Genomic DNA, 22013 nt, shown 5'->3' on the forward strand with positions numbered 1-22013 from the left:
TTTTCAAATTCAATTCAAGTTTTAATTTTCAACTTTTTTTCTTATAAGTATTTTTTTCCATTTTAAAACATCACTTTGAACTGAAAAAGTAAATAATTGATTAAAAACATTTTAATTCAATGTATTCTATTTCCTATTCATTAAAAAGAGAAAAAAAGCTTTAAAAATATGAAAAAATTTTAAAAATATTTTTGATACAGTGGTGTTATCTGATGAAAAGAATATTTTTTTGTCCAGTAATTTTTGATTACCCCAAGAATAAAGGATGGTACTTGTTTAAAATTTTGGATCATTACTTTTCTCCCTTCCCTTCCCTTCCCTTCCCTTCCCTTCCCTTCCCTTCCCTTCCCTTCCCTTCCCTTCCCTTCCCTCCCCTTCCCTTCCTTCCCCTTCCCCTTTCCCTTTTCCCCTTTCCCTTTTCCCCCTTCTCCTTTCCCTTTCCCTTTCCTCTGTCTTCCTCTGGTTTCCTTTCCTCTGTTTTCCCTTTTGTTTTCATTTTTCCCTTTTTTTTTTTTTGTTTTAATTTTATTTTAGGTGTCTTTGAAAGACGTCTGTAATCTTTGAAAAATTAAAAAATAGGATGTGTTCACGATGCCAAAGGACAAACAAAAGGCTATATAATTTATCGCACTTTCATTAGCAGGGGTATGTAATCATCTACAAGTCTATTTCTATGGGCTGAGAAGCCCATTAGAGGTAACACACAAAGCCTAACTTTACTGGAGGATAAAAAATCCTTTGATCCAGAATAAAGAACAGAGAGCAGTCTGCCACTCTAAGAGATAATTGCAGTCATACATTTAATAGTACCAAGTTCCACTAGTATGGCTAAAGAAGACAACAAAGAAACTGAAAAGGCCAGAAGGAGATTTCCTGGGAATGAGAAGCTAAACAATGAGGTACTAAAAATATACATTCAGGAGACAGGTCACAGAGAGGACCTGGCTAACATCTCAAAATACACAAAGCTGGGTAAAACCACTCACATATAATAGTAGTAGGAGCGTGTGCTCACACACACATTCACAAAAGTGTCTGCATTCGCATTCTATCTGGAAATGTAATAGTTTTAGAGGTGTTCCCCTCAATTCTTCATCATTCCACAGAGTTAACTTGTGTAGACAAATACACGTTTTATTTTGCTCTTATTAAATGATAAAGCTTATATTTCCCTAAAGGGGAATCTAGTAAGATATGGCCAACTTTTTAATTTTTAAAATGATCTTCTATGGGGAAAAATACCATTGCCATTTCTACTTTCCACTGGAATCTCTTTCAACATATGAAAAGGAGCAACTGTGCATATTGCTAGGGTAGGTGCTAATTCAGTTACATAAACTAATTACATTTGCCAGCAATATACTCTCTGAAATACTGAAGGTTTTAAGCAAGTTTATTTCACAAGGATCTGGATTGAGTATGTATCAGCTGAGCCAGATTATTTACTGGCAGGTGTAAAATAACAAATTCCAGTGTAAAATAATTAACACTGTAACTATATTAAATATGGACACTATTTATTCTGGCTTTAACAGCACAGTAATTCTATGCTAATAAAAGGAAAGACACAGTAACTTGCTTGGTTTACTATCATGGTAAACTCCAATTAAAATCAGAACATGCCTCACAAAATTAAACATATTTATAATAAGATGAACCACTAAAAAAATTAGGGAAAATAAAGAGGAACCACCATGTTGTCTATGAAGACTCTAAGCAAAAACATACTTCTGAAAGTCTTGCATTTCTGTTCTGTTTAGGAATATCTTTAGCTAAAGCTACTCCTTTTAGAATAATGTAACACCAACAACACTTAGTTAGAGACTTAGTAGGATTCTTTCCAAGCGCTTCAAATAGCATATCAGTTTCAAAGGCAGCTTAAATCACCTTGTCATGGAGCTTAAATCACCCTGGTTCATAAGCCTATTGCTGAATAAAAATTTTTAATTTTTTGCATGGAATAGTCCTACATATCAGTTCCCATTTCTCAGTTTGCCACCTTGAAGATTCTAGGCTAACAAAGCATTTATCTCAAATAATAATTAAATTAAATTACATTTTAAAAAAACCACAACAATTTTACATTCCCTTTTGAAGGGTTTCACTCATATCATCACTAATCCAAAATATAAATCATCTCTCAGAACACTGTTTCTTCTTTAAGCCCATTAAAAAAGACATGGTAGTCTCCAAGGTAGGTTGGCACAGAGAATATATAACTATTAAAGAAGATATTTTTGTAGGATTTTTTTGTCATGTGGTTTAGACATAAAGTGAAAAACTGGTGAGCATTGGGAGATTTTTCTTTTGGTTTAAAAAAAAAAAAATCAAATCTCAGTTCCTGGTTAAGCATTCCATAATCTGAGGATGACCATGTCTCTCAGTGTGGGCATCTTACAACAAAATGAAGATGCCAGACACCCCAGCCTGCCAGTGTAGCTTAGTGTCAAACACCCCCAACCAACAAAAGGCAGATTTTGAACAGCAATGACCCTGTCAAACAGCATTTATGATGCAGATTATTCTACATGGTACATTTTAAATTGAATTGGCAATGTAAAAGGCAAAAATTATTTTAGTTTTATACTAATAGTAATTTATTATTGTAAATCCCTTTCTATACCATATTTTCTCAGCCTTAATTCTCTTTGGGATGGAGATTCATGGCCTTTGCTCATACAGTAGCTAGAACAACATGGCCCTGAATTGCACCCTTTCTGGCTCTTCCTGTTTTGCCCTATATCACAGTAACTGTGGAATGTCCTTGCTCTGCTTTCCCGCTTTCCTAAGGTTTCACCTGATCTCCCAAACCAGCCTTAGCTTTATTCTTCCTTTTAACAAAGTTAAGGCAAACCAAAGCAAAACAATAAAACTGCCCAGATGTTAAAGATTTCTTTTGCATATAGATTCTGAAACGTGTTGAGAGAGGAATAAATGTGAAGTTCTAACACTACCAATTATAAATCTGAATATTTTCATGAATTGGAGGCACTTCAAATTGAAACTGATACCGAAGATGGATATTAATGAACCCAAAGATAAAAATCTTCTGCCAATAACCATGACAACTGCAGTCCTTCTGGATCTTCAAGAGACAAAAAGGAAACACTTTGGTCAACAATCTGATAAAGCTCATCCAACTGTCCAGAAAACATTTTTTGTGTTTCTATTTTGCTTCATTCCAAAATTCAGTATAAAATTAAAGTTTGTTGAATTCAAAGTACTCTTAAAATGAATAATTCTATCTTTTTTCCCCAGAGAATTAAATTAAAACATATTAATATTATTTATATATTTTACAGTATCAAAAGCCATCTGGACATTGTCCTGGGCAGCCTGTTCTAGGTGGCCCTGCTTGAGCAGAGAAGTTGCACAAGATGACCTCCAGAAGTCTCTTCCAGCCTCAGCCATACTTTAATTCTGTTGTTCATAATGTATGATAAGTCAGAAAGAATATCATGAGAGTCAAGAAATCTGGTAGAGGAACATGGACTAAGAACAAAATTATACTGTAAACTTAATATGATTACACTTTAGATAATTTCCATAAATGTCTGCTCTCAAGTACTGTCATATACATTACACCTCCTCTCGTAAGGACCATTCATTTGCACATTTCTCACCCTCCTCTCACCCCTTATTTATTGCCAGGTATCGTTGCACCACATAGGTGTTTTCAACTATTAGCCAATAGCAATTTGTTAAACTTAAAACTTTTGTTAAGCTTAACTTAAACTTAACTTTATTAAACTTTATTGATAATCAACAAGACTTCCAAGAGGACTTGGATTAAAAAAAAAAAAAGTCTTATTGTCAGCACTTTCCAAAGGCACTGGTAAGGAGTTGGACCCAGCTCCAGAATGTGCTTAACTGTAACATGAGCTCCAAATACCAAATGATTAGTATGGTCCAGTCTGGTCAACAGCATAGTAGCTATCTGATTCCAGCAAGTCTTACTTTAAAAAAAAATGATAGTTTAGTATTAAAACATCTATGTAGTCTAGTCTTTTGCCACTAGGAGAGAGAAAAAACAGGTGCAAGCTCAAGAGTGAACAAAGCATGAGAGATAGAGATAATGAGCAAGAAAGAGAGCATTCACTGAGATCTCAGTACAGAAAAGTAGAAAAAACTAGACTAAGACAAACTAGAAATGATAAGCTGCAACTTCCTGGCAATGGACCAAACCTAAGATATTCCACAACAGTAAGGAAAAGATGCCTGCTATAAATCCTCTGGGAGACTAGGATAGAGAAAAAGCTCGTGAGGCTGGCAAAGATGTCCAATTAAAATAAACAAAAAAACCCCAAAAAACCAACAGTTAAAGCGCCTGTTAACACTACATGCCTTAAGCCCCTCAGCTAGTAACCCTTATTCATACTTGCAAAAAGTGAATTTACTCCAGGGACACCCGGGATGCCAGTCACTGTAAAGAGCTAAGTCACAGCCTCCCTCAACAACAGGTTCTATTTTCCCTTTTGTAAAAGTAGTTTTATTTGGTCTCTCAAAGAAACATCAGTGACCACAACAGCAACAGGAAAAAAAAAAAGCATTGAATTATGCTGCTTGTCCACTAATACTTGTCCACAGGATCTCACTAAAAATGAACAATACATATATTTAGCAGTCCCTTATAAAAATATGCTCCTTCCTCACATCTCAGAGGAAAAGGGCTGAAATTCAATAGTACTTACAGGGCAACCAGTCTAACCAAAAGTTTGGCTCATCCTAAACAAAGTATTCCTAGAGCTCAATGTTGTGGACTCACTGAAGACAGACACACAACATACTACTTTCTTTCAGTGCTCATTAATTTGCTTTTTGTTACATTAAACACTCTTTGGAGTTATCAGGTCTGATCCAGAGCTGTGCATAACTGCTACCTAAGAACACAGCCGTACCTGTTCATGTGCAATTCCCGTTCCTATTGAAGGATTTCTGCACATGCCAGAAAATCTGCATGTTCCTCAACTAGGCAGCAGAGCTGCTGTGATACCGACCCTCCAGAAGGCACCAAAGGTAGTTGCACGGCTATCACATCAGCCAGCTATGATTAAGATCCTGACCCCAACCACATTGAACTGTGGTTGCACTGACATTGAGTGGGTTTTTTCACCCCTCTTCTGATGATGTGTCAGCATCATGACAACTATCCCAACTTCTTATTTAAATGTGACAAAGCAAACTACTGACTTACACTTCTGCTATGAAAACTGACTTCAGTATCTGCCCAGCACAAACTCAAAGATTGTTTCAAATGTTAGTGACCACAAAATATGTGCTAACAACGTATTTAGCTGTTGAGCAGGTGACACACTGATATCTAAGCATTAAGCTCTGCAGTGCACTTAATGCCATCACAATGAAACAGTACAAGTGTTATAAATAGTCTTCTAACCACATTTGGTTTGACAGGTTGTAGTACACTGGGACAATTTCACAGACCTTGTTAAAATAATCTACACATATTGTGTTTGGTAATAGTGGACACTGGCGCCAGAATTTTTGTAGTTAGCATAATTTAGTTTCCCACTTGTTTCTGAACTCTTTGGATCTTTTGTATTTCCCTTAATCTAGACATTGGCTTTGAATGTTAGAGACTGCAATTTAGGAAAATAATCTAGATATTGTTAAATCTTAGTACACAAAGGCTTTAACCCAAATCAAATATCAGACTAAGAAAATAATTCAGCAGTTTTGTTTATAAATGCCACATTTGGAGACACCTGCAACAAGATGCTTTCTTCATTCTTTTATTTTGTTATTATTTGTACTTACAGGTACCTAACCGTATACATACTCTGCCTAGAAAAGAATTCAATGTTATCGTTAAAGCAAACAAGTAGTGCCAGCATTATCGTCACAAGGGGTGTACTTTTCATCTGCCCTCACCAGGGCAAGCTAAAGCCTTAATGCAAACTGATTCTATGTGGATTCTCACATAGTTTTACAGTGTTGACAGTATTTTGGTAAAATTTTCAGTTTACATTCACCTTACCCTTACACACTCCCACTTTCTATCAGAGCCCACTTTATCATTCCACAGTAATTTTCTTAAATAGAATATGAAAATTCAAAAAGTAGCCATCAATTATAAACTGTTGAGGTTCCACAATAATTTTTTTCTTTTCAAAACCAGTTAGTCGTACAGTCTGTATTTGCTCTGCATTTCAGCTTACCCTGAATTCTATTCTTTTTGTACACCTGTGTGTAAACATTTTAACACAAGACCAGATGGTCATTATGCAAATTTTTTCCATTACTGGTTATGATACACATGATTTTTTATTATTTCTAAGAAAGGGGATTAATAATGGACATCTAAAACACATCAAATTTCTCTACTAACGTTTAGGCCAAGTATCTTTCAGAGTAAGATGCACTGTATTTTCGTTCTTACAAAGACTTCAATTAAGTGCTATAAATGGTCAAAAAATAAAGCTATCAAAATCGCAATGTGCCTCAACATAAAAGGCTTATATTTGGCCAATGAGTTATGCACAATGAATAATTCAAGCAGCTCTATTCATATGCACAGTACTGTATAAAGTTTAATTTAAGAATTTAAGTATTTGCCTCTTGTGTGATTTTTACGTCTCTAATTTAACACAATTTCCTTTCTCAGAGAAACTACTGCAGCACATTTTGACATCTGTTCTTCAAAGAATTACAAGGAGGGTTCTTAAAAATATACTTTACACTGTTTTATGTAAACCTGCCCATTTCTATCAGACTCTACAATAATTATTTTAAGTTATGAGGGATTGCTTTTCATTTAATTCATATTCATTAACAGTGGGCAGATATCAGAAGTACGTGGGTGACTGAAGGGAGCTCCAAAACTGAGAATTAATATCTACTATAAAGTGCTGCAGGGAACAGAAATGGAAAAAGTAGAAGCACTCTGTATACCAAATAACTTTTAGGAGAGGAAACATAGCTTCTAGATATCTTGGAGCTGACTGTCCATTTTAGAAAACATCATAATTCAGCCTTCAGTACTAAACATGGAAACAAAATAAAATGTTCTTTTTGCTAACAGAAGCAAAGAAAAATACATGAACAATAGTGTTAACAATTATTCATTTTATTCAGTAATACTGGTCGTCAGTATTTCATAAATCACTTTACAAGCAAGATAATTAAGTTGCCTCCATTTGGCCAAAGGATAAGCTGAGGTACAGAAACTAAGATAGCCAAACAGAAATTAAAACCTATTTCCTCTTCATATCCATTAATGAACAGTAAATAGAAGCAGTAAGCCACCCATAAGAAGAGTGTATATACTTCATTAATGCTAGTACTTTAAAGGTTGAAAATCAAAACTCTAATAAATATCCAAAAGAAAAGCAACACATTCATGAATTTAATCTAAAAAATAAAGTGTCTGACAAATCAAACAGAAAGGCAAAAAAAAATCAAATTTGTTACATTGTTCACTACCCATAATATGATGTAACAGATGTGAAAGGTGGTGATTTGAACTGTCAGTGTATTAATTTTTTTTTTTTGGAGCTGCAAGGTAATATCAGCGCAGATCAATACATCTGAAAAAAATGTCTTCTGCAAGAAACAAACATTTAGATACAAGCTTTAACTCTAATTATCTGATATTCATCCTGTGAAAAAATATTATCTGCCATCGCTTATTATGTGTACATTGTATTTATTAAATGCAGTAATTAGTCTTTGAATTTACACAATTACAAACACTGCCAACTATTCTAAAAGAGAACTCCAAAAAGAATGCTACCTGCAGTCAAAGACCCTTTGGTTTTCTATCTATCCTTCTTAGTAAGTTTATTTCATTTGACAATAGCTGTAACTGAGGGTTATGTATCCAGGAGAATAAACATTTTCTAACTGAAATACAGAAACATATTTACAAAATCATCGCAGTTCTTCAGTGAAGAACACAGGCATCTTTTCCTAAAAAACAGCTACATTTAAGCATGCCACTGTACTTCACCTGCAAAAAGACCATCTTGCAATGACCAAGGGAAAAACTCTCAGCACTGTGAGAAAATTATGCTGTACCACTAAATTTTTCTATCAAGTCAAAAGCTTATGGGTAAGAACCAGAGACAGAGGCAACAAAGGGAGTCTTGTGGTTGGTGTCTACTACAGGCCAACCGATCAAGACAAACCTAATGACGAGACCTTCTTCCTCCAACTCCATGAGGCTTCGCACTCCCAGGCTCTCGTTCTACTAGGAGACTTCAACAACCTTGACGTCTACTGGAAAAGTAACAAGGTGAGCTGTAGGCAATCCAGGATATGACTCGAATGCATTGAGGATAACTCTTGAGCCAGACAGCCCTAACCAAGGGGATGTGATACCAGACCTGATAGTCACCAATGCAAGTGAGCTCACTGGTGACATCAAGATTAGAGGCAGCCTGAGCTGCAGCGATCATGCACTGGTGGAGTTCACACTCCTGAGGGTTACGGGAAAAGCACGGAGTAAAGTCAGGACCCTAAATTTTAGGAAAGCAAACTCCCAGATGTTCAAGGAGTTAGTCAGAAGGACCCCATGGGAAACAGCCCACAGGGACAAAGGAACAGAACAGAGCTGGCAGACCTTTAAGGATGAGTTCCAGAGAGCGTGAGAGCTCTCAGTCCCCAGGTGTAAGAAATCAGGCAAGGAAGGGAAGAACCAGCGTGGCTGAGTCAAGACCTGCTGGTCAAACTAAAGAGCAAGAGGGAACTGCACAGGCAGTGGAAGCAGGGGCAGGTATCCTGGGAAGAGTATAGGGACGCTGGCTGGTTGTGTAGGGGATGGGGTCAGGAGAGCCAAGGCACGGCTGGATTATATGAAATAAACAAGTTATGATGTAGTAATAATAAATAGTATGGTAACATATACTTCAAATCTCATTAAAGCATTAGAAATGTAGAGTAACCAGATTATACACTAAGCGATCTCTGAACAAGGCTATTTTTGCTTAAGGAAAAATGGGTAATGATCCTGAAATTACAGAGATAGTTTGCAATAACTGACTTTTTAGCATACAAGAAACCACAGAGGCACAAAGTTTTTCTAAAAACCAGATGCCGGCAATATTTTAAAGCAGTTCTATTTATATATGGCATATTTGGGAGGAGCATTCAAAATATGCTTCAGTAGGTATATAGTCCAGTTCAGCATATTTATCAAACTCACACTACATTATTTCGGTAAGACAGCAAAGAGCTACATTCTGCATTCAAGGCCAGTCCTACAAAGTGCTGAGAACCACAAAAGATTTTTTTACAACTCCAGAAGTAATGGATAGGAAAGTATGCATTAATTTTATGTATTTTTGCTGTCTAAGGAGATGTTCATGCCTGCAAGTATCAGGCAGAAGTTGCCAGATGGAAAGTAGCAGATGCAAAGTTTTACCATTATATATACTGTCACTTAGCTGAATAAGGCTTAACCTATCTCAAGAATCACATGGCAGCTCAGCACCTTTCAGTCAACAGCTGTGACTTCCACTAGCTCCTGAGGTATTCTTTAGATTTGAGCTAAATCACTGAGCTGCAAAACTCCAGCACCATCTTCTTTTTCCAATGGATGTAAAACAAGTAATACTACAATTTGTTTCTCTTTTGTATTCATAGTACAATTTCACTTACAGTGTTAAAAGTAATTATACCTTTCAGTTAGGACTTGCATACTAATAAATGATTTTTCAACATGCCCCTGAACAAAAGGAATTAAAGAGGATGGATCATCTCAAAATTCAGAAGATAATATTTTCTCTTTTCCCCCCAGATTATAATTTTATTATATTCTTCTTACATTATTTTTCAGCCTAGTAAGTACTTATTAAATATTTATTGATGCAAACGAAAAGGGAATTTGGCCAGTGGCTAGGGGGCATTCTCGTGCAACATGTGGTTCAGATATCCTCTTTATCACAGATTCTTTCACAACATGGATCCAGTTTACAGCTATTTCTATCTGTCTCAATCCGTACTTCACACTCAAGGTAGAACATTTCTGTGAGGGGAAGGGCAACAGGGCTTTCAGGTAAAGTAAGGAGACTGAACACACGTCTTTTACATCCTGGGCAATGCCTCAGCCATTGGGTTGTGGAAGAAGGGAAAAAGGCAGTATAGCAATTACACTGCCTTCTTCTGCAGCAGTGTTCTAGGACTCTGCTCCAGTATTTCCTCAACTTTTATTAAGTTTACTCCAGCATGACAAGCATGCATAGTCATTTTTGTCTCACAAAATTATTCAATAATTGAACCAAAGTTCAAAATATTTTCCACTGCTCTCCTATAGCTGCATTGTTACATGAAGTGACTTTAAAAATATATTGCCCAGGCCCATTTTAAAATATTTTTCTTATGTAATAGTACAAAATTCCATAGAGTAATTTAACCATAACTTTATTTCCCTCTATTGCATACTGAATGATCTTTAAACAGGAGATTTTGTTGAAACCAAAGGAAAATATTTGCATATCTTGCCATAAAATTAGGAAAGAAACCATTTTCTGAACAAGGACTAGGCTTAAATGGAAGAAGTTCCACCTGGTCCACATATAGCTGAGGAATACTGTCATAAATATAAGCAGCCATACCAGACTGTCCCTGGGGAGCTGGCAAAATGGTCTGAGTTTTACTTCAATTTTGTTAATCAAAATCACCAAAAAGTATTTTAATTTAATAGAAGCAGAACTGCACAACAGAATTCCCTGTTTTTCCACTTAAAGAAGAGTCTTCCTGTGCCTGTGTATGTCCTCCTGTGAAATTAAATATTGATCTCATATCTATTTTTTTAATCTTCCTTCAGGCTTTGCAGGAAGGCTTTACTTAAGGGAAAATATTTTTCAAAATCAGCCTAACCGGGCCTGATTTTCCCTTTCATTATTTACTGCCTCTTATACTTTTATCACATGAGTATTTGGTGGGTTTAATTTTTTTAAGTCTTCCCCTCCTTCTGATCTGTTCCTTTTTGTGTTGTAGTTTTCCTTCTGAGTATATATCTTCATGCTGCAGAGGATTGTTCCAGAGATGCGGTATCAGGAAACTACCTGACACAGAAGATTAATGTAGAAGGCTGTTTGAACTGTTATTGCATACCAAACAGAGTTCCTTACCCTCCTTCCATCACTAATTCCAAGGCACAAAACTCTTTTACTCATGGGCAATTTTAATCTTCATATAAATGTCTCCTTTTGATTTCCTTCAAGAGACCTAGCTCTGCAGGTTTTGCTTGGATTCTTATGGTAGCCATGAATGTTTTTCTTTGAATATCTTTTCACCATTCAGTCTTTTTTAATACATTTTCCTCCAGTCCCCTATTTTAATTCCACTTAATATTTCTTTTTCTGACCTAATTTGCGTGTAACAAAGGGCTTTCAGTTAGATAAGAGAGAAATAATAATTACAAAAATCTGGAATGGAAGACACTTAGACATGTATCCCATTTTGCTATGGTATTCTATTTATCAACAGAAAGAAGTGAAATCCTGACCATACTGAATAGAAAATTGTTGATATAAGTTCATTACTAAAATCATGTCAATATCAGAACATCAGCCTGGCTATAAGAACACCTAAGCTGCTTCACTTCAAAGTAGTGAGTCATAAAACTTCCCTTTTAATCAATCATTTTCACTCTTACCCCTCTCGTATGTCTCCAAAACATATTATTTCAATTTCCATTGGGTTTCTTCTCATTGAGACATATATATAATTCCCATTTTTTTATTTCTGTTGGTTGGTACCTGATATCAGAGAGCTCCAGACAAAATTAAAATAATTTCAGTGAAGGCAGAGATAAAATAGGCCTTTCCAAGTTATTTTATTCTGATCTAGATACATCTTCTGTCCCTAAAGAGAAAATTTAATCCTCCTCAGTTTGCTCATATCTTTTAGTTTTGCAAGGTCATGCCAAAATTAGTAATATCCATTCAAAAAAATAGAAAACATATTTAAATTAATTATATGAAAGATGTTACCTTCAACCAAATATATTTCCAATGAAATTTTGGAGAGTATTAATACACTGCAAAAATTACTTTTGTTATGGTTAATAATGCTATTCTCTATCCACATCAAATGCAGATTTGCAACGCTTCATGTGTCCCAAGACAACCTCCTACAACTTTATTTTTTTTTTTACCAAATAAGTTTGGAATCCGAGCTGTCTCAGGTGAGAGATTAGCCCCTTACATTGTTAGGATACCTAACCCCCTACTCTTTGAAGCTGTTCTGAGCTTCAAAACTCGTCCATAGCTTCAATGTCCCAGTGTGAATATCTGGCCTAGTTACAAACTCTACTACTCATTAGTCTCTTTGTATGATCAACCCTTAATCTCTAATCTAATTAATTTGTTTTATGGCGCAAGTTTACTAGTCTCAGATCTTTTCAAATCTCATTTCAGGGTGTCCAAAATGCAAATTTCTCGCTTCCCAAAAAGCATGACACTTATCAATCATATACATAGTTTTTACATTTTTTATACTCTAAATTATATTCCCTAGTATTTCAGTGATTTTCTTTCACTATCTTGGTCTCTTATGCATTCATTTAAATTAATTAATCACAGCATCATTAATCTGTTGCTGTCCTTTATTTCTGTAGTTTACACTTTGGCCCTCTAATGTTTCAGGGAAGAAAAATCTCAACTCTTAGATATCGAAAGCAATGTCCACTTCTAAATTAGTAAAAATTTAGTGACTGAGGGTTTGGGTTTTTTTGTTTTGGTTTTGTTTTGTTGGGGTATTTTTCTGTTATTTTTTTTTCCTTTACAGAAGAGCAAGGTCTCACATTCCTAGGAAATCAACGCAGCTGATGATTGTAAGTATTTTCGCTGACTCTGGTTTCTTTAAAAATAACCATTGCATGAGTTTACTGAGATTTATGACTCAGAAAATCTGAAATGTAGCAAGAAATAATTTCAACATTATTTAAAATCAATTAATATTAGAAAAATAGGGCTTGCAAAGTGGCAAAATCCTTCTAACAAAGAGCCACATGTATCAGGACAATTACATTCAATAAACGAGACTTGTAAGTGCTGAAATATTAGCATCAATACCATATAATGAGAAAGAAAATAGCTAAATAGTCAAAGAATCAGGATCCAGCTATAAATCCTTATAGCATGGAGGCTTATCGATATTTTTTCTAAAACACCTGCAGTCTATCTGTTTAGGATTAGTGAATTTTGATCGAAGCCAGGAATACTTATTTTGCCAGATCAGTGGCTGAAAGTACCAGTAGCTGGTACTAACACAGTGTGGGCATTTTATGCTGTTTTTTGAATTGCCTAATGTATATATTTCTCCCAAGTCATTTTTATCTCACCTAAGAGGTGTGATCTAGACAGCAGGGAAGTAACACTGCAGAATTCTTCTCTAATGGGATTTCCCTGCTTGATTCTTGGGAGGGAGTGAAGTAGGGGAAACAGAACAGAGATCTGGTATATGAAGAATCAAAATCTGGTAAAAATGCATTTGAATTCAACTATGCAAAGAATTCCAGCACACGGATGGTATTTGAACATGTGAAAAAAAAAGTACAGAGGAAGGCTTGGAAACTTGATAGGTTCACAAAGTACATTTGAAAAAGCAGGTTTGTTTCCTTTTTCTTAATTTTATCTTCCCACCAATGACATCCTCCAGCCTAGTGGCATTGGAATTAAGATATCCTGTTACAGATTAGGACAAATGATTTTAAGTCATGCTCTTTATTCGTGCTAAAGCCTACTCAATACATCCAGCTGAAAGTGTCCATTTCCATCAGGGGACCAAATTAGACCTAGTTACATATGTAGATGTAAAATTTGTTTTTGTAATAGAAAGAAAGGTGGTTTACTTAAGCTAACCAGATGAAGCAATTATAATCTTTACGATCCTCAATCTGATGTACTCTCAGCAGAAAATTTGATGAGAAATTTGCATGTTAATCTTCATTGCATTGTTGTCCAGTACATACATGCTTTTGGTAGGAGGCTGGTGGGATACACAGTAAGACTGCATTAAGACCAGTAGAGTCTAATATCTTCACCAGTGATGTAGACAGAGGGATCGAGTGCACCCTCAGTAAGTTTGCAAATGACACCAAGCTGAGTGGTGCGTTTGACATGCCTGAGGGAAGGGACATCATCCAGAGAGACCTGAACAAGCTCAAAAAGTGGACCTATGTGAACCTCATAAGGTTCAATAAGGTCAAGTTCAAGCTCCTGCACCTGTGCTGTGGCTATCCCCGATATCAATACAGGCTGGGGGATGAAGGGATTGAGAGCAGCCCTGCAGAGATGGACTTTGGGGTACTGGTGCATGAGAAGCTGGACATAAGCCAGCAATGTGCACTTGCAGCCTGGAGAAGAGAAGGCTGCGGGGAGACCTTATCTGGCTTTTTAAAACTTAAGGGGGTCTTATAAGAAAGATGGGGACAATCTCTTTTCAGTATGGCCTGTAGTGATAGGACAAGGAATAACGAGATTAAACTAAAAGAATGTAGATTCAGACTAGATATAAGGAAGAATTTTTTTAAAATGAGAGTGGTGATACACTGGAATATGTTGCCCAGAAAGGTTGTAGATGCCCCATCCACATAATTTTTTACACAAAGCCCCATGTTTATTTGGCTTTTTTAAACTGTTCCATGTACATCACAGAGTGCTTCAAATTTGTCTCAACTTACTTCTTAAATCTTTAAAATAAGCCAAAAATAGCACTTAAACTTGCTTTTCAGTTAAATCACATCTTGCTTATTATTATGAACTTAACTAGTACATATTACTTAACAGTAATCTTAAAGACTATTTTTTCTTTCTAGCTTTACAATCTTTGGAGAATTTCAGTTGTGGTGCACAAAACCTAAGACTCAAGAATATTGGATTCCCGAGAAATTTACCATTAAAAAATTCCACATATTCAGATTCATTCTATTAAGAATTTTTTGTGTGACATCTAGATTTCAAACCACCTGAAAGTTGTGTGCACTCTACTTCAAGTCCAACTCATCTACCACTGGTTCCAAAATAAAGTGTTCACAGCTGTTCATGTTTGAACAAGTGAAGACATGATACTATGCCATCTTTACTATGACGATAGCATTTCTATGCCAAATTCAAACACTTGTTCAAATAACCTTGTAAGTCACCTCTGAGGAAATCCTTTCCATTAAAACTTGATCCTTTTACAAGTGAAGAAAAAGAATGTAAGTACAATCAAGGCAAAGCTACGTAGAAATTCAAACAAATGTTGACAGAGATTATTTTTCCAAAATATTTTCCCAGCTCTAATATTTACTCATAATGAAGGCTATTGTTATTTGCTGTACTTCCTTTTCCCAATACTCAAACAACAAGCTATATGGAGAATCAGAAGTTAGTGCAAAGAAAAAAATGGCAATGCTGTTACTGTTGTAATGTTGAAGTTCTGGTTTGTATACCTCTTCTTGCTCTTTACTCGAGGGAATAAGTGTTTATTTTGATTTCTGTCACTAAACACCTGTGGTTTATTCCCTATTAGTCATGTTGGCAAAGAACAGCTGGGCACATTCTGTGATTTGTGTGGCAAAATTTTGTGGCAGTTTTGCAATGCTTGCATGCTGTCTGAAGAAACTCCGCATGTGATGTTTATCATCTTTTTTAGGATACCACCTCTGGCTGCTCAGTAAAAATGACCGAAATGAATACTTTCAGCCTGCAACACTTCAATCTATTCATGACTGATAAATATCTGTACAGTATGTCTGCTTTCCTCCTGCTACCCCCGAAGTCATTCATTACTTAAACATTTCCATCTGGCCACTACATCTCGTTGCTCATTGAACCATTTGGCACATGCTTCTTTTCCCTCCTTTGTCTGATAAGATATATTGTGATTATCTTCACTGTGTTCTCCAATTTGTGGAGACAAATTAGAAGAGGGAGGGGGGGAGTGGGAAAAGAGAAAGATTTAAAACTTTGAAAATCATAACTTCCTCTAGTCATGAGGTTCCAAAACATCAATACACCTTACAATACTATTTTTCAAGCTCTTCCAAAACACTTCACCTATACGATAACAAATGTTGCCATTATGGTCAGATTTCAGTTGAACAATTATCTTACCCACACTGCAAACCAATATTGGTAAGTTGGAGTAAGCACAACTACAAGCAAGTCAAATATAGCTGAACAGCTCCTCTTTTTCAGATGGAGGCATCCATTTAGGCACACTTCAAGACTGACAGAACCCTATCATCTTTCCAGTTGCTACCTCTGGTGTTGTTATGTTGTGGGGGTAAAGAAAACCTTCACAAGGTCATAAGGGAGGGGTTGGGAAGAGGAGGGGAAGCATTTTCTTTCATAATGTTTTTAACTCTCTAAAGTAATAGATTTCATCACACTATTAAAACTACAAACCCTTTAAAGAATAATGAAAAAAGATATAAATACTTTTCTCCTCCTAGGGTATTTGTTCAAGGTCTGATGGTTCACAATGAGGATGCAAGTCCTGAAGATTACAGAATAGACTATTTCAGTTGGAAGGGACCTACAATGATAATCTAGTCCAACTGCCTGACCAATACAGGGCTGCCCAAATGCCCCTTAAACACTGACACATTTGGGGCATTGACTACCTCCCTAGGAAGGCTGTTCAGTGTTTGATCACCCTCTCAGTAAAGAATCATAGAATCATGGAATCACAGAATGGTTTGGGTTGGAAGGGACCATTAGAGGCCATCTAGTCCAACTACCCTGCAGTGAGCAGGGACATCTTCAGCTAGATCAGGTTGCTCAGAGCTCCGTCCAGACTAGCCTTGAATGTTTCCAGGGATGGGGCATCTATGACCTCTCTGGGCAACTGGGGCCGGTGTTTCATCACCCTCATTGTAAAAAAATTTTCTCCCTTACATCCAGTCTAAATCTACCCTCCTTTAGTTTAAAACCATTGCCCCTTGTCCCGCCACAACAGGCCTTGCTAAAGAGGTTGCCCCCTCCTTCCTCCTTCCTCCCTTTAAGTACTGAAAGGCCACAATAAGGCCTCCCCGCAGCCTGCTCTTCTCCAGGCTGAACAATCACAACTCTCTCAGCCTGTCTTCAGAGGAGAGGGGCTCCGGCCCTCGGATCATTTTTGTGGCCTCCTCTGGACCCGCTCCAACAGCTCCATGTCCTTCCTGTGCCGAGGGCTCCAGAGCTGGACTCAGTGCTCCAGGTGGGGTCTCACCAGAACAGAGCAGAGGGGCAGAATCCCCTCCCTCGACCTTCTGGCCACGCTGCTCTTGATGCAGCCCAGGATATGGTCGGCCTTCTGGTCTGTGAGCGCACATTGTTGGCTCATGTCCAGCTTTTTGTGCACCAGTACCCCCAAGTCCTTCTCCGCAGGGCTGCTCTCAATCCCTTCATCCCCCAGCCTGTATTGATATTGGGGATTGCCCCGAACCAGGTGCAGGACCTTGCACTTGGCCTTGCTGAACCTCGTGAGGTTCTCACAGGCTCATGTCTCCAGCTTGTCTAGGTCTCTTTGGATGACATCCTGTCCTTCTGGCATGTCAAATGCACCGCTCAGCTGGGTGTCATCTGCAAACTTTTTGGGGGTGCACTGGATCCCACTGTCTATGTCACGGATGAAGATATTAAACAGTACTGGTCCCAGTGCAGAGCCCTGGGGGACACCACTTGTCACTGGTCTCCATCTGGATATTGAGCCATTGACCACTACCCTCTGGATGCGACCATCCAACCAGTTCCTTATCCATCAAACAGTACACCCATCAAATCCATATCTCTCCAGTTTAGAGAGAAGGATGTTGTGGGGGGCTGTGTCAAAGGCCTTACAGAGGTCCAGATAGATGATATCCATAGCTCTTCCCCTGTTCACTGATGTAGTCATTCCATCATAGAAGGCCACTAGGTTGGTCAGGCAGCACTTGCCCTTGGTGAAGCCATGCTGGCTGCTTCAAATCACCGCCCCGTCCTCCATGTGCCTTAGCATAGCTTCTAGGAGGATCTGTTCCATGATCTTACCAGGCACAGAGGTGAGCCTGACAGGTCAGTAGTTCTCTGAGTCCTCCTTTCTTCCCTTTTTAAAGATGGGCACAATGTTTCCCTTCTTCCAGTCTCCAGGATCTTAACCTGACTGCCATGACTTCTCAAATATCATGGAGAGTGTGGCTTGGCAACTGTATCAGCCAATTCCCTCAGGGCTCTGGGATGCATCTCGTAGGTCCCATAGAGTTATATATGTTCAGGTTCCTCAGGAGGTCATGAACCTGATCTTCCCTTACACTAGGAGGGTCTTTACCCCCCTGGTCCCCATCCTGCAGTCCATCAGCTTGGGAGGGGTGAGGAGAGAGGTTGCCAGTGAAAGCTGAGGCAAAAATATTGTTGAGTACCTCAACCTTCTCCTCATCTGTTGGTACTAGGACACCACTCTTGCTCATCACAGGGCATACGCTTTCTTTGACTTTCCTTTTCTTGTTGATGTACCTGTTGAAGCCCTTCTTGTTATTCTTTGCATCCGTTGCCAAATTCAGCTCCAGCCATGCCTTGGCCCTCCTGACCCCATCCCTGCACAACCAGCCAGCGTCCCTATACTCTTCCCAGGATACCTGCCCCTGCTTCCACTGCCTGTGCAGTTCCCTCTTGCTCTTTAGTTTGACCAGCAGGTCTTGACTCAGCCATGCTGGTTCTTCCCTTCCTTGCCTGATTTCTTACACCTGGGGACTGAGAGCTCTTGCATTCTCTGGAACATGTCTTTAAATTTATTAAAGAAATTATTCCTAATATCAGGGCTGAACCTCCCCTGTGCGGCTTTGAACCATTCCCATGTGTGTTACCACTGTATAACAGGGAGAAAAGAGCAGCACCTGCATCTCCATTTCCCCTCCTCAGGAAGCTATAGAGACCAATGGAGTCACCCCTCAGCCTTCTGTTCTCTAAACTAGGTGAGCCCAAAGTCCTCAGCTGCTCCTCATAGGATATTCCTTACCCCTTTCCACCAGCTTTTCTGCCCTCCCCTGGACACATTCAAGTACCTTCACATCCTCCTTAATTTGTGGGGCTCAGCTCACATTCAAGATGAGACCACATCAAGGTCCTGCTTCTGATCCTGTGAGGTCAACAAGAACTAAATGTATCAAAATCAACAGGTTGAAAAATAGCAAGGAAGATCAGTGTTATCATTTCTGTGCAAGGGAGAACATGGTAGTTCACCAAACTGTTTTAATTAAGCACAGAACCGCAACAGCCTAATAACTGCTCTTGTAAGTAATTATAGCATTCACACAGAAGTTTTTCATATCAGAAACTGGAGTTTAAGGTCTAAAGGAGGTTAAAATTCTACTTACAGCAGAGCTGCTGTACTGCCCTGGTCAACAGTTTGCAGAGCTGTTCTTTCCATTGACACCTGCTCTCTCTGGGACACACAATATGTGTGTGATCTACTGTTGTTAGCCAAAGGAGTAACTGCAGTATGCTGAAGAAATCTAGGACAGCCAGGAAAAGCATGGGAAAGGAGGGCACGAGACACCTACACAACTCCCATGAGGTGCTTTGGTGCCTCCTCATTAGGCAGGCACTAATTAGGTTCAGACAAATCCATAATGAAATGCTTCTTGATTTGGTTCAATAAATTGTTTCATTTGATATGATTTGACCCAAAATACAATATATTGTTTACATATCATCAAAAGGAAAAGCAAAGAATTTCAGTTTTACCCCCATGTGGCCACAGTTTCCACTGGGCGAGGGGGAAACCAGGAAAAACCTAATAATAATTATTTTAATTTCATTTTATTATAATTCATAACAATTTAAGGTTAAAAGCACATTCAAGAATATCAGTGCCTTATAATGAATTATGAAGATAAAGCCTCACATGAAATACTACTTCATGGTTCACAAGAACATGTAGACATATTTCACGGTATGAAATTTGAAAAGACAAATCCAGATTATGCTGGATAATAGACTAAGGATCTAATTCAGTTTTCAGCTCTGAATTTTATCAAAGTTTTGTATTGGTTGATATGTTTTTAAGTCCCAGATCTTAAAAGCATATCATTATGTCAGAATGATATTTTTTACTTTTACTAAAAAAGTCCAATCATGAGGAAAAATACTGAGAATGTGAACCATTATGTTTAAAATAAAAAAAATTTCTACACTTTGATTTTTATTTTTAGGTCAGTTATCACCTTTATTTTAAGCAGTTATCACTAATGTTATTACTGTATGAGGAAAGACTTTTTTTTTAAAAAGACATTATATTAAGCATAGCATCATTTAGCTTAAACTGAGGAAGAGATTGGAAAGAACTTCAGTCCAATAGAAGCCTTATGAAATACCGACAATAGAGAAAATCCTCTTTTTAAATATTTACATATATAATATATATAATTAAATAAAATTCTCCAGCCTCCTTTATACTATTACAGTTATTGATTTTCTTTCTTCCTTTCTTTGAAATGATATGTCTGAAATAGAGCATGCCTTTCCTGGCTTCACTACCAGTTTTTCCAATACTAAAAATACCCGTTAATCCATTGAACTATGTCATGAACCATCTCTTCTGAAATTAATAATTTTTACTGCTATCTTGGATGACATTCCTAAGGAGGGGAAGCAAAGTGCTTTTTCTATTAGTTGGATATACCTTCCATTTACCTGTCTCAATATAGTAAAAATAAGTTACCTACTTGCAATTGTCACATCTATGCAAAACACACCTATGCAGTAATGTAAAGATATTTCTATCAGACACCCAAATACACCCCAGAACTCCATTCTCAAGACCTCTGGGCTAGTGTGCCTAGATGTGTTATATTGTTAGGTTAAGCCACCATAGTTGTGTATTTTACTGTTGAAATAAACACTTTGTGCTGTACATAAAAGTTGAAGCTATACTTCCGTGCTTATCAGATTTAAATTCGAAGTGCTTGCAAAGAACTTGACAGGTTGAGAACTCGTAAGATCCACAGAATTTGCAAATACAATGTCTTGGCACAGAAAATTCATCTTAATAAAAATAATGTTCTTTGCAGAGACTGCTTTTGATCAGGCAAAATCCTCCTAGATACATGGTAACACAGACTTGTTAAATATGACCCCCACCACGCACGCTAACAAAAACAAAAAAACAGTATGAGAGGCATAACTGTACAAAAGATATTCCAATCAGTACTATAAGCCAAGTGATCGTTTTCTTATCACAAAGAGTATTTTGCACATTTACCAGGCATACCACTCTTACTGAATTCAGACAGGCAACATTTCTTCAGCACTAAGGTGTTACATATCTAAGGAAAATACTAAAAAATATTTCATCCAAAAACAATTCTGCTTCCTCTGGACACAGTAATGAGATCTCTGAAGGAAACCACCACCAATAAGGTATACAAAAACTCTGCTCAGGGCCCTGAGATAGGAGATGAGAGACTCAGTTAAGAGTAAAAAGGTTCAACAAGGGAAACATGGCCCACACAAGAAAATTGCTTACTGAGTGGGGATTGCACACCTTACAGAGCAGCTGCCCCTGCAAATTATGCTTCCTTTGAAGGTTGTAGTTGCTCTTTGTGCTCTATCCATGTAAAAATAAACCCCAAAACTTTCTGATATCAAAATGGCTTTAGAAGTGTTGTAGAAATCATATATTAATCTTAATGTTGCTGAATATCTGGGGAGAAGAAACACTGGTCCTTCCAAAGGACAACTGTCTTGCAAATTAAGACCAACAGAACCAGAATTTATTCTGGGAAGGTTAGATCCAAATTCTTGACCATTTAATGAGGCTTAGGCAGGCAACGAAGAAAGCATTAACCGGAGTCGTAGCTTTCCTTTTTGACAAAGAATGGAATTCTGACACCAGAAGTACATATACTCCTTTTAAAAGTCAAGATACCCTAGACCTTGAAGGTATGCAATTCCCTAATTCTCTGCTTTTAAAGGTAAGCTGCCCAAAGGGAATAGATGTTTCCTCAGTTCTGTTCCCTTTCAGCAAAATTCCGTCATGTGTACCATGTGATGATTCTAATGAATCTGCATTTTTTTTTCCAAATGTCTGCTCCTGTTTAATCA

Source organism: Phalacrocorax aristotelis, chromosome 11 (genome assembly GCF_949628215.1).
Source record: "Phalacrocorax aristotelis chromosome 11, bGulAri2.1, whole genome shotgun sequence".
Classification (NCBI taxonomy): domain Eukaryota; kingdom Metazoa; phylum Chordata; class Aves; order Suliformes; family Phalacrocoracidae; genus Phalacrocorax; species Phalacrocorax aristotelis.